The sequence below is a fragment of the Acanthochromis polyacanthus genome, chromosome 4, assembly GCF_021347895.1.
Source record: "Acanthochromis polyacanthus isolate Apoly-LR-REF ecotype Palm Island chromosome 4, KAUST_Apoly_ChrSc, whole genome shotgun sequence".
Classification (NCBI taxonomy): Eukaryota; Metazoa; Chordata; class Actinopteri; family Pomacentridae; genus Acanthochromis; species Acanthochromis polyacanthus.
Window position 1 is genome coordinate 29,685,451 of NC_067116.1, and position 15,119 is coordinate 29,700,569.

General features: G+C 38.0%; 1 protein-coding gene across 5 annotated transcripts in view; it reads right to left on the minus strand.

The window, feature by feature from the left end:
- Positions 1–15,119, minus strand: part of nlgn1 (neuroligin 1) — a 443,569-nt gene that overhangs the window by 162,710 nt on the left and 265,740 nt on the right. The gene's annotated exons all lie outside the window — the stretch shown is intronic.

A 15,119-nucleotide genomic window follows, 5' to 3' on the forward strand; every position in this document is an offset into this window, starting at 1 on the left:
GGCTCAATGTGACTGCAGTCAAAACACAGCAAACATAATTTCCGTTAGTCAACTCTCAGTAAAATGTTTCGATCACAAGAGCTTTTAAAAATAAGACAAAATTGTCAAATTGAAAATCAGTGTTGCCAGTTATGTAATATTCCAACTGCTTGTATACTGATACTGTTACTGTGAAAATGTGCTAGCAGATTAGCTCACTAGCATTAGTGCTAGCTTAGCTACACCTGTCTGTCATTTGACCCTTGACCCTGTGCTTTAATATGAGCTAAAGCATGCCACCTTTGTAACATCAAATGTACTTTGAAAATATCTGGGTGATATTTTAAAACGCATGTATTAGAATTTAAGATGCTTCTAATTTTGTATATTTATATAGCTTGAATTTCCCTCGGAATTAATAAAGTATCTATCTTCTCTGTCTATCGATCTCTCCTATGAGCAAAACACTAGACTAGCATTTTAGTGTTAAGGTGAAAAATTTTATTTATTTTATGTTATTTTTATTACATTTGTTTTCAGATTCTTTATACCATTTTAATCTACATGTTGTCATTTCTAGAAATTAGACATTTAAATATGCAAGGTTCCTTTTTGGCCGATAGTGCCATCAGAAAAACCCTAGAGAAGTCAAGTAGAAAATACTGCCTTGTACTCTTCCTTTAAATTATCTTCCTTCACTGTATTGCTCGAACAACAGTGAATACATTTCAGTTTGTGCAGAAATTCTAGTGGGGCAAAATGTCCTCAGTAAAGTTCTCAAAAAATACAAACAAATAAATAATAATAAATAATAAAAAAGAACATATAAAGTTCACAAGTGAAAATTTCAGCTTGTCAGCATCAATATTAAGTGTCCGGCTGTGCTTTTAAAGTTGAAGGAAGGTTGGAGACAGCAAGAGCTAAAATCGAATGTTGACTACCAAGCTCACTCCTCCCCATTGTGCACCAGCTCAGCGTATCCTGAAAGTCTCCTGATCATGTTCTGCAACGTTACAATCAAAGTACAGGAGCTCTGAAAAACACATTTGTTTATTTTTAAAATGGATGTCAGCATCTTTAGTAGTTTGTCTTGCATTTAGGAAACTTACTTGAATGTTTGAATAGAGGAAAACAATTAAAATCAAGTGGTGAGAGTGATCAGGATCTGACTCTGTTGCACTGATTTATTAGTGATGTAGAAATGCACTTGGGTTATTAAATAATATTTGAATATATGTTGGCTATATTATAGGTATTGTTTAACTTCAGGCTTTTTTCTGTAAATTTACATTACCATGAATACATAAAACTCTACTTTTTTTCTGAGTGAGAGGCTATCTGCTGACCCATATGTCTCGATCTATTTAGTCATTTTCGATATTAATAGAAAGATTGATATAGTTGTCAACAAAGAGTGCAGGAATAATAAGAATGCAGTTTCTTTCCATGGAGAGACAGAATGATTTGGGAAACTCTTATATCCCCAAATACAACCACTTCAAAAAGGACTGAAAAAAGTATTTTTATTTGGGGAAGGGGCATTTTTTTCGGATTGTTTTTTTCTTGTGGGTTGCAAAAAATATTAATCACATCAGTCAGACAGGCAGACAGACAGACTAGATGCTACTCCCTGGATGCACTGTGCAGAGAGTGTGTGTGGCAGGAATACAGATTTTTTTTTTATTTTCTTATTTTTATTTTATTTTTTACCCTGACATGCTTTGTACTGTTCTATTTTAGCCTCTTCAAACACTGGGAGACATCATACCATAGAAATGAACCAACCAGGCAAGGCTCCCCTGGCACCGAGAATTATGCAGCAAGTTACTGGAGCGATGTTTCTACTATTCTCTGCAGTACATATTACACAGACACTCAGACACGCTGGGAAAATCATATGCTTAGAAACACACAAACACACATGGAGGCATGGCTCATTTGAAACTGCTAAGAAACCAAGGTTTCTTCTTACTGACATAAAGAGAATGAATGGAGAGGTGACTTGGCAGGAAACTGGACAACAAAGGCAACATTGGGGTAAACATGAACATGCTGTTTATTTTTACATCACCAAGTAAGGTTTGTGAGTATTACAATCTTTCTATATTTTTTCTATTTCCTCGCGCTATCCAGAGCCTTCATTATGTAAAGTGCAGCTTTAATATGGAGTTGTCATCTTGTCCTCTTATCCTTCTTCTCTCTCCTGTCTTGCCATTTACATCATTTGGAATTCAGTAAAATGCAAAGATTGATGGAAGAAGAATGGAAGCAAATGAAGACAGTCTTGAGTATTGTCTCGACTTTCCTGGATGCTGTAATGATGCCGAATGTTGACTCTACAGCTTTGCTTGAGTGGCCACTGTAATATGGTCAGGTTTAGGGATACCAGTGATGGCAACAGCAAATTCTGATTTCAGCTGAAAGTTGTTGGGGGGGGAATGAGCAAAAACATAATAATACTAGACTTGTTTAAGTCAGGGCTATTTTTAGATCTATCAGATGCTGTATTCTAACCCACCAATTACTGCAATAAGTCTGTTTTTTTTCTTTGTAACAGGCTGTTGCTAGGAACGCTAGATTCATAACATCGAATTTTAAACAAAAAATTGTCTCAGATTAGTTATTTCACCAGTAAGCAGCTGTGTAATACACAGGATGATGTAGAGAGCTGGTTAGATCATGGGTAGAAGCCAGACACGGAGCTGATGGGGTTCTATCCGTCTTGTCAGCGTTTATTTCACTCTAGCTATGACAACCTGCTAACAATATATTATTCCTTACATACATCTTACATGTGAAAAGTAATCCCACGAGCTTTTGTTTCCTTACAGCCCTCATGAGAGCATCCATAGGCTGTCTCATCTTTTGCGAAGCTTGTCTGCTGTTTAAATAACTATGTTGGAGTCAGAGGGAGATAGTGTGTAGCTTAAGTGCTGAGTGGCAAAACCAGCATTGTAAAAAATAGCCGAGCACCTTGTATAGTAGCTACACATGTGACGTTTCTAAAAAAAATCAAACAGTTTGGCAATCGGTTCAAAATTCAGCAAATAATTCCACTTTGAGATTCAACAGTACCTCTTGCCTCCACAGATGTCTATGCACCGCTGCCTCCGCTGGCCCCGTTTTAAGATGGCGGCGCTGTAAGCACATCTCTCGACAGCCTATGTGGCGTCTACGTATATATGTCTATGGCTGGGCTGTTTACAATCGAACGATAGCTTCAGTGAAAGTCTTGCGGGAGTCTCGTGTACTCCCGCGAGATGTTAACGGCGTTAACATCAGCGACAATAAAGTGTTCAAATTTGAAATTAAATCGGCGGAAATCCGCGGATCCGCGAAAAAATTGCCATCCCTGGGATACATACTTTTGATGGGATCGAATGAAAATGTGAAAACAACATCCTCTGCAATGTGTTATTCATAGAAAACTTTGACAACATGACACAGATGCAAAATAAGAGGTCGCAGAAAAAAGCAAGAATAACTTCAGTCGCTGCAGGTTATTTTAACTGTTCCCAAGGTAAAGAATGAACTTTCAGGTCAATGAGTGATTTTCTTGAGGATGTCAAGTTGTGCCTACATAGACATAGTGCGTCATACACCGGGTGAATCTGCCTCCGGCCCTTTAAATAAAAAAATCATCAGGTAACAATGCAAGTGCATACATAAGCTGTAAGTATCGGCATGCCCCTTTGTGATATAAGGTATGGAGTCATGAACATTCATGACTCGAGTTATTATCTAGTGACGGTTTTCTTCCTGGGTCTAAAGTGGGGTTTAACTGAAAATGCCACTTAAAATTTAGACACATTTGAGTGACCATCTGGTGATAGCTTTTCTGTTGTTTTTCCACTGTCAATAAAATCTGATCAAACTACACGCACCGCCCTGATGAAGTACATTAGCGAGGTTTAGCAGTTGCCAAAATGTTATTCAATAATATCACAAAATGTTTGACATTGAATACTTGAATGCAGTCACAACTTGTAATATCAGAGACATATCCTTGATTTTATGTCATGATTTTGCAGATTTTTGCATGTTTTGGAGAATATTCACCATTTAAAAATTCTAGTTCTTTTGTGATGTTTAAGCAGAAATATACCCAACTCTAGCTCTGTGTCATTTAGTTTTATTCTGCACATTTAAAGCTTTTGTTGCCTTCTTTCCAAAGATTCTTTATCTTCGTGTATGTTTCCACTTGGTTGATTTCAATCCCATATATAGGTAACAATGACAAACTTTATAAAAGGTCAAGTTATGAAACCTATAAATCCTTTAAAAGTTTCATTCTGAAGCCAATTTTGTTGAACAATTGTGAAGCCCATCAGGATTTATGGGAGAAGAGAGGAAATGACTTTATGTCATACATGTGCCCCCAACTGTAAAATGCAATAATTGCATTTCAACCCTGTATCAAAGAGTTAATGAATGCAGGATAAGGCAGGACAGTACGACAAACTGGTGTATGCAGATGAAAAATGACCGCAGGGTCTTGTCTTAAAGACTACAGCAGGCCACAATAACTCACTAGAATAGATTCAAGTGCACATCACTCATTCCTCCATCCAATCAAAGTAGCACAGATGGCAGGGCTCACCATCAGCAGAGTTCTGATTGGGTTAGAAGGGGCAGAGCATGGAGTCTGTTGGTGCATTATCAGCTTCAATCATTGTAATGCACCATGCTCCCGCAATGACCTCTAGGGTGTGTGTGTGTGTGCTGCCCATATATCATCACGATCCATTTTGTGGGACCTGCTGACCAACGCACTCACTATCTTGCCACTTATCCTGGCACTGAAGGCACAAACAAACAGGCAGTCAACACAGCACAATACGCATGAAATAGCTCTCACAGACTATTTCAGAGCATGAATGCAACCCAAAGTAGTCTATCATAGAGCGTGTGAAAAAGGAAACAGGATTAGAGCAGTGGTTGGCGAGGGCAGAGACCTGCGGCGCAGACGCAATGCTCCATCACGGTCTACAAGCTCTTATAGGGACAGTGAGACAGCGAGAGGCTGAGATGAAAAGGAGGATTCTCTCCTATTTTATTTCAGTCCCTCCCACCGCTCTTTATCTAACCCTTGACTTAGATGAATCCTTTTATGGTGTGACATGAACCCGGGGCGGCAGCGAGACATACAGTAGACAGACAGAGGGAGGGAGGGAAGGAGATATGAGGGCCGGGGCAGATAGATACAGCAGAGGCACAATGTAGACTCAGTGGAAGGAAGAGACTGATAAACACAGGGGTTACTGCTTTTTTGTGCTCTGAGTGGCCTACCAAGGGTACATTGCCTGATTAACCTACTAGGGGACCTCAGGACAGAGGAGTCTCAAAAGTGGTATTCCTAAACAACTAAGGTACATTCTCAGTTCGAAAGACGTATTTTTGTTTTGAAATGAATGATCTCACTGAAAAGTAAGAAGAAGATGTAGGAGGAGAGGCTTGGAGTTTGAAAGAGCCACCACGTCTGAATAAGAAGACGGAGGAGGAGGATGAAGGCCTAAGTCCACAAAAAGCCTTTCACCCAGGGGATTAGAGTTCATGTTCCAAGCAGTGTCATTATTCTTCAATTCAAGTTTTGCTTTTACTTACAGATAATTAGGTTTACACCAGTATTACGAGGTTAGGTTTAGGAAAACATCACATTGTGGTTGACACTGTCACAATGATAACTACATGTTGAGACATCAAAATGCAACGCTTCCACCCAGACCACCGGGGTTCATGTCCCTAGTGGGACCATTATCCTTCGAGTCAGGTTATGTTTTCAGTTAATTGGCTGTACCCCAATACTATGTTATTAGGTTTCAGAAAGTCCCAGCTTCACAATGATAATTTCTTGTTAGAAGCTTGGTGAAGTTGAGGCACTACAACTCTGTGGTTTGGTTAAGGAAAATAGCACAGACTGGGTTAAAATATGACCGATTCGCATCTTGTTTGAAGCTTGTCCTTCATTTTTTTGGTCACTGGGGTGACAAGTCCTATAAATAATATATGATAGGTCAACTGGAAAGGAGTAAAAGTAACTAAGTAAAGATATGTTTAATTGAAACACATTTCTGATGCATCACTGTAGGGTTGTGGGGGGATGCTTCCCAGCTCCCTCACACTCACTCTCTCTTGCTTTCTTCACTTTTTCATATAGCATGGAGCCAAATTTGATGCCTTTGGGGTCTTGATTTTGGAGACTGGAAACAACCCTTCCAATGAGCTGTGATTGAACAGTTGATACAGTACCAGTCTATGTTTATGTTGGTAGGATGCTGGTTTAAGTGAAGAAGGAGACTCCTTTTATCACAGTAACAAAGCCATGAGGTACTAATGGCATGTGTCGGTGATATAAAATCAGATATTGCTCCCTAGTATAATTTGTAAGATTTACTGATAACAACTGAGTGAGGCATTCATGAAGAATTTATTTTTGTTAGGTTTCATTCATTAATATTTTCTCACTTTATGATATCAGTCTAAAAGAATGTGTTAATGGTTAAATGAGAAAATGTTTTATATTCAAAACATACACTAAGGTCATTAAATATGCACTGTCAAAGTTTAAAGGCTCTGCCGTGACAGAAAGGAATATGTCTGCTTCAAAGGAACTTTCATTTTCATCAAATATCTTCTAACAGCAAAATTAATTTCATATGCAGTTGGACTTCACAGGAAAAACACTGGCTAATCTTTCCTGTCCGTTACTGCGTGAAATGTGTGTGTATCCTTTCAAATTATTATCTTCCAAAAAAATGTCTAACATCGACCGCCTATGAAGTAGCAAGACCACCTATGGGATTAGAACTGGATTTAGAAATCTTTAATTTATTTTTTTTCATTTACATTTCTAAACTCAGATATTATATGGAACAAAATGTGGGGATGTGTATTTTTTTTTTTCACCACTATCAAATATTTATTTATAGCAATGCAAGAATGCTACACCAATAAGTGACTCCTACTCCAGATTTAATATTTTGTCTTGCTTTGTGAGAATTGTATTCTCAAAACTAAATGTGTCATGTCACCTGCTAAAGATGAACTTGGACTTAAGTTTTACTTCTCCCCACTCCCTTTCGAGCTTTTTTGTTTTTCTTTTTGTGTGTGTTTTTTTCTTCTTTCTTTTTGTATTGACATGTTTGATATGTTTATGAGGTTCTAACAAATTGTATCAAAAACATCTTGAAATAGTAGAAAAACTGCCAAAGTACTGTTCACAACATGTATAAACTTTATCTTGTAAAAGCTCGAAATAAACTCAAACTCAAACTTCATCAGATTTGGTCTCGGAAGCAGTAAAGCAGCACAATTTTGCAACAGTTCAGCCAAAACTTGCGCTAACAGACACATTAGCGGGTAGCAGCAACGCGCTGTGACATAATAATGGCAAAATAATTAGCATGTGCAATTACACAGTGTAATGGGGGGCTCAGTAAGCACAAAGTTAAACCTGAGAAATAGTCTGAGACAGAGGAAGTGAAAAGTCTGCAAAGTGGGTCATGAAAGGTTTATCTGCTTTGCCAATGTAAAGGGTTATCACTCTGCGGCGGTTTAAAAGAAGCTTATCCCAGCTTTAATTGGTTACTGGAGGATAAAAAAAGTTGATCAAAAGGTTTATGATAGAATAGATATTTAAGAGGGAGGATTACCAGGATATATGATAAGGCTTCCTTTGTGACAAACCTATGTAAGCAGGTTTCCTTGGTTTCTCTCTGCAGGAGGCTGCTCATGTCATGAGGGAGATTAAGTTCATGTCATCTCTCCACAGACTTCCATACTGTTTGATTTTGTTTTCTTTACCATGGATGAGATTTTACTTATTACATTTAATCTCTTTATCATTGCAATATCTACATACATACAATTCTGACTTGTCTACATTTTATACCCTGAAAACAGCATAATGCAACTGTATTTTAGGTACATAGGTACATATTTATACACATCTTTATCCTTTGAGGCTCTAGATGCCACCTGCAGTTCACATATTGTCTGAGCATGTGAATACAACCTTTGATCTCAATACCTTCAATGCCAAGTGGCATAATAGAGCAAAAAGACACATTATTTCTGTGCTGTAAACCCCAAGCGCTCATAGTTGTTGTTGTTGTTGATTGCACCTTATCTACTTTATATATGATTTTGACCTTTGTCTGACATGTTGTCTGGGGAAAAGTCTGCGTTTTTAAGTTTTAATAATACAAGGTTTAGAAGTCAATAACCAGACGCTGTTATACTTAGAAATCCAGACACAGAGTGAATGTTAAGATCAGGTGGTATCAAGGTTTTGATTGCAGGAAACAAAACTCTCATAGCTTAGTTCTGAACCTATAAAACTTAGAAAGTCAGTTTATAAAGACTGCTAAACCACATTTAGCTCAAGGGCATTGTTTAGGGTATGACAGCTTTGTTTTTGCATTTAATGTAAAAATTAAGCAGGTTACTTCTATGGGAGGTTTTTGCTTGTCTTAAGGGCGGAGTATGCAATTCAAATTTAATACACCTTTTGTCAAATTCCCTCACATCTGCTATCTGTTCCGTGCATGTGCCGAAAAAACATCCAGTGAATACAAATACAGGGTATCTTTTTGCTATCACACTTTACTAAATCTAACTACTGGAGTCATGCTAATTGGCTACACAAAGATGGTTATTAGCCTAGTAAATCAGTACAGGATTTTTGAACATATCTATAGCTAATCTCATTTTCAGTTAATATGTTCAGCCTTAGACTTTCAGCTGCAACTCTGGCCATGATAAATGAAAAAAAACAAACAAACAAAAAAACTCACATAATTTCAATCCAGTTTACTGGAAATAATATATGGTAAACAGTTAACACACTTTAGTACTTCCTCAGTCTTCATTTTAGGACCCTTTCACTATCTATGCACCATCCACATAGTCACATAGCACATAGGAATTCAACAGAACTGAACTGTCTTTGGAGATTGTTTTCATACATGTTGATCTGTTAGCTGGAAAATAACCTGCTCCAAAATAGGATAGGTGTGAAGCATCAGTTGTGGCAACTTTGTTAGAAATGAACCAAAGTTGTAGTCCTAAAACCCCAGGGTTAAACCTTTTTAGCAACCTCAAATTGCTTTTGTTGCCCGTGAATCTGGTTCTGCAGAAGGGAAACAAACAAAGTGGCCTGGATCAATTCACAAGTGCATGTATGTGCATGTATGTGCTCATGGACAAGGACAGTACCTGCTATCTAAACATGATAACTCTCTCAGTATTATCCACTTCCTTCGGAATCACAGACTCCACCTTTAAATCATCTAATTTACTACTTGAGAAAATCTAATATATACAGTTTAAAGAGGAAGTCATTTCTTTGAGTACTTACAGAAGAACATTTTGTCCGTGTGCGTACAGATTATACTTGTGTCCTGTAAAGTCAATTTTAGAGTCACTTGAGCATCGGGGAAGTGATATAGAAAATCAGAAGTAGGGAGTAACAGAGTAGGTCAAGTAAAGTAGCATCATCCAGGCCTGTTCCATTTAGATTGATTTACCCTGAGCAAAGGGTCTGCAATTATTGCTTCAGCAATCACTTCAAGTCAAGAGCACAATTACAGTGGAATCACACACCTCCTCCTATGCTACTTCTCTTCTCCTCCAACCATAAACCTGCTCAGTGGTGAAGTGGATAAGCAAGCTGGCACCAGCAAACTCAACAGTCACAGATCGAGCTCTACTAGAAAGGAAATAGCATCTACCCATCGTATTCTGGGACAACTAAGAAAGAAATGCACTAAGGCCACAACAGCCGTTAAATTACATACAGTCGTACTGTACCGGATCACAGAGCTCCCCTGAGTCAATGTGTTTCTGGAACACAAAGGCATTTCATTGTGCTACAAATATTTCTAGCAAGGGAAGTCAGGGAGTGTATTGAAGGCAGTCTCACCCAAATTCTTTTTTGGTGTGCAGCACTACCCAGCTAATACTGTCACTGTAAATATTACGACTAATAAGGTAGCTGAGGTACAAATGTCAGTCACATAACACTCTCCATTTTCTACATCTGCTGAAGCATCAGTAAGCCAAACTAGCAGTTCAAAGAGCTCTGCGTCACCATCTGGCTAATCAGTGACCTTGTCGATCTTTTGTGTTGCGCAACTAAAGCACGAGCCATTACTGGATGATAAATGGTAAAAAAAATAATAATAATAATTAAAAAAGGAGTTTCATGCAGCTGCAAGAACTACGGATGAGAGATGTACATCAACGCCTTACTTTGATACCTGGAAATGTGTAGAGAGTTGGAGAAAAGATAAAAAGGATAGCGCTTCAACAATCTGAGCTGTGAATGGTTTACAGAATGTCAGTGGCTGTGAAGTAAACACATTTGAGCAAGTGATTTTGAATGCATTTTTTGCATTTGTAAAGGGTGCATGTTCAGGCTAAAGCAGGGTGTTAAATAGTTTTTCAGTAGTCAGAAGAATCGTTACATTATTTCAATGATACTGTTTATATTGCCCACTTTCATCACGATTATATTCCAATGTTTAGGTTTCATGTAATGCTTTGTCTGATTTTGCTTGTCAAAATTGATATTTCCAAAATGAAATGACAGAAAAATAAAAAATAACAAAAGTGTTTTTTGCTTTACACAAACTGCTTGGTCTTTTGTAATTACTTACACAGTCTGTTACATTCGACATCAGTTTGATTTTGTGCACAATAGACAGTCTTTGTCTTGTTTGCCATTTGCGTATTGAGGTACTGATCAGGTTCAAATCAGTTTCAGTCCAAGTTCATGAGCTAAAACACACTGAGCATCTCATCACATAATTCATTGCAGGAAAAACCCTCATTTTAAAATAACACCATAATAATCCAACAGTGTGGACCAGCCCTGAGTGTCACTTTTTGTTGATTCACTGATTGCTTCCAACACAGAGGAAGACATTAGGGGAAAAAACACCAAAACAATAAATTGTATTTATTAGGGAAGTCCTCAAGAGATTATTTTGCAGCCTTGATCCAAATCTAACACTGAGTCACACTCCAATATTTATAATTGCATTTAATTTTGCATATGTTGCATGTTTTTTCCACAAGTCTACATACAAAATCTTTCATATTTATGACTGTGTACTTGTGTGGTTTGAGGTTGTTTGCGACCGTGTACGTTTTTGTATTGCCGGCGTGTGCCTATAGGTGTGTGTGTTTGTGTGTGCGTGTGTGTGCGTGTGAGAGAGAGAAAGAGAGAGAGAAAGAGAGAGCCATCAATCCTATAAGCCTAACTAGATGTAAGTAGAAGGGCCGGTATAATCCAATGGATGCCCCTGTAAATAGGATAGACAACTATATAGATTAGCTCGAAGGAGTTATAACTCTGGGTCTAATCAGATAAAAAGAGAGATGGAATGTAGAGGAGGAGGGAGACGAGAAGAACTGAAGGAAGAGGGATGCAAGGAGGATGGAGGTGATGTTAATAAAAAAAAGGAAACATAGGAAGGAAAGAGGAGAGTATAAAAAAGTAAAGGCTTATGGTCAATTTTAAAAGAAGAACAGCGACAGAGCGAGAGAATAAAGTGAGAGAAAGACACAGTGAGAGAAGAGAAGATCTCATTAAAGTGTTTCCACTCTGCATGCCCCAGCTTGACTCCTTCACCTGTAAACTAAATTAAATTCCTTGCTGCATATGTGTGTTTGAGAGTTTGTTTGGGGGTCAGGTAGGAGAAAAAAAAATTACTAGAAAAAAAAGAGAACAAAATACAACAAATAATAAGAAACAATAGCAGAAAAGGAAACCAGCACCCTCTTATCTACACTTGCCTCCACCCCAGCATTCCTCTTTCTAATGTAACTAGATGTGTATTCAAGCTTTAAACACCAAATCCCTTCAGAATTAAGATCATTCCTTCACCTGTCACTCCTCCCTCCCTCCCCTGCTCTCCTCCTTCCTCCCCCTCTCTCTGTCAGTGGTGATGGATGTTGCCTGTGCTTCAGACTGAAAAGGGAATAGACTGTTCTCTGTGCGTTTCGCAGCGATCTGGAGCTGTCAATAGACACACGCGCATATACACAACTGTGTGAAGCTGTCATGTCTCTATCAAACAACCTGCCTCATGCATCAAAGACAGAGAGGAAAACACCCAGAGAACACACAAATGGCAACAACTAAAAGTTTGTCCAAGCTGGAGAAAAGTTGCATTTTGTGCATTAAGCATCAATTTGTTTTTGAAAACTTCTGAATGTCATCTCCTACCTCGACTCCATGTATCTACATTTACAAACACATCGCAGAGCCGAGGAGTCATTAGAGGGACTTCTTACGGATTGACTTCGTAACTGACTCTGACCTATGACCTTACAACAGAGAGTCGTCCAGACAGAAAACTATTGCAAACTTCAATTGCAGTAGAAAAAAAAAAATCACACATTATTGAATCTGAGCTGCAACACAATGCCTGGCTTTCTTATACTTTTTTCTTTCCTGTTTCACAATATAACTCATGTTTGTGTGCAGATATAACATATGCAAGCATGTGTAATTTTTACATTTATTTTTTTAACAATTTCCAGACACATTCCAACACTTACTTATATTTAATGTCAGCCTGTGATTAATGTGAATGCAGACTGTTCATGCCGCTTGTATGGATGCCGATCTCAATTGTTGCTTTTATCGAAAAATCCTACTTTGATGCTGTCAGTTTCTACTCCATTATACATGATTAAGTTCATTAGTGCAACTGTCCTCATGAAATTCATTATACCAGGCAAAAACTGCAAAGTGTCCGGGGTCACTGGGTGAATGCTTTCATCAAGGGGAATCTCTCTCTTATGCACAAAAGGGGGAAAAAAATAAAATATAAAGACTCAGGAAAGTGACCTAAACTGTTTGCCTGCAGTTAAAAAAAAAAAAGAAATTGCACAAATTTGACTCACAATAGAAGTGTGTCAGGAAAATGCCGTTGCTGTCCAAACAGAACATTAGAGCAAAATTACGGTTTGTCAGTAACCAAACGGACAAAGAGAAAGGTTGTTTGGAATAATGTGCTCACAAATCAAAGGCGGAGTTGTTTGTCCACTTTGAGAGAAGATATGTTTGGTGCAGACCAAAGGAGGTATGGTAGTGGAAATGTTGGGGTTTCTACAGAATAGAATAGAATAGATCTTTATTGTCATTCTTGAATAACAAAAGACAGTAATGTGATGGCAATGTGAGGCCATCTGTCTGAAAGCTAAGTTAAACATCATTGGACTTATCAAGAGGATGTTGTAAAGTATATTCAATAATGAATTATTCAAAAAGAAAAAAAAACCAGACAGTTATAGAATAGCCTCGGTAAAAACTTCTGATATACCATTTCAAAACACTTTATGCAAGACAACTACAACAAGAAGGTAAGATAGTGGATGTAATAAACTATAATATGTTGTGTTCTGATACATTTCTTGTATAGTCTGGGATAGTGCATGCTATGAGAAAGTGTAAAATTAGTTTCCTACATCAAAATTTCACTATGCTGGTTCATTTTCCATCCAAGTATGAGTGGGGCTATTATGGCCCGGGACCATGGGGCTATTCTGGCCCCTTACTGTATATTGTTTTCTGCAGGAATATGCATGATTGAAAGTTTCTAACATGTAGAATACTAGTCATAGCTGTTGTTAAGAAGTAGGGCTGCAACTAACGACGCGTTGACTAATCGTCTGAGCACGATACGTCATCAAAAGCGGAAGTGAGCGTGCAATGCAACAGAAATCACCGTCCGAAAGAAGCACGGAGCACGGACGGACATCGGCGCTGCATCGTGCATGTATTATGTATGCACGATACAGCGCATAGAATGTGAACAGAGCACTAACCAGATGACAGACTGATCTGTGCATATACTGTTGTTTAACATTATCAGTGTCGTGGTGTTTTGGGTAATTGCATTAATAACCAAATGATTAGTTAAATGAATCAGATACATTATAATTCATAGACTCTGAACTCTAACCTTGTCTCTGAGCTCTAAACATGCTTAATCTTTTTCTTAGCACAATATTTTGCTATATTGCATGTTTTATTCAATGAAAAGTGGAGTTTAAACAAGTTAAGAGTTAGGGGCCAGAATAGCCCCTCCACAGCAGGGCTATTCTGGCCCCAACCCTTGCATTGATTATGAGCCTGTAGTTTATTACATGTTTCCCATTTAAAAAATGTTTATGAAATTATGAAATGGTGCTGCTGAGGTGCATTGTGTACCATTCTATCATGATTTTGTGCATATTAACCAGTACAAATATCATATGACAGAAAAAGGGAGCCAGAATAGCCCCACGTTACCCTATTCTTTTTCTTTTATTTCTTAGATAAATAACTGAAAAATCACATTTTCACTGTGGTTGTCAATTACATAATTTTTATCTGCCGGAACTGTTTCAATGAGGATTGAATGCCTGCTTGTTCAAATATGTCAAAAAGCCAGCAATTTACACAGATCCCCCCCCCCCCCCCCCCCCCCCCCCACGTGACTGTAGTCACTGACAATCAACTTCAAGTGCCAATCAGGAAGTAGTCTCTGCTGTCATCACTGACAAATAATGTAATATCCTGCTTAGTTCTTGAACTCCAATCACACACTACATGAACTAACTAGCCCACCTGGGCAAACAAAACATAGATCAGACCGAATTTGTCAAACGCTCTGATCAGTCTTGGCTGCAAAAATAAATAAACAAAGAGTGTGATCAGCTCTACAACAATGCTCAGACTGCTGCTTAACCAATGTGGCAGAAATACAAAAATAGATCAATTTTGATTTTCTATATTCCAAAGAAAATTAGTTAAGTTGCTGTGACAAGGACAATGTACTGTATCTGGTGGAGCTTTTCCAAATATGACTAAATGGAGCACTGCACAAACATTATTCTGGCCTAGACCTCTTCTCAGCGATCCAGTGAGTCAGTGTACTCAATAAAATGACGCTTAACTGATTCAGGGAACACGTGTTTACAGCGAGGGAAGACTGGAGATTATAGTTTCATCTGGTTTCTGTCTGTCAGTCTGTCCATGAAGCGAAATGAATAATTAAATATTTAAAGCTGTAGGACTCACTGAACAAAAATGATTAATAGATTTTACACTACATTCATCTTATATCTTCTTTTGTGTCAATTTG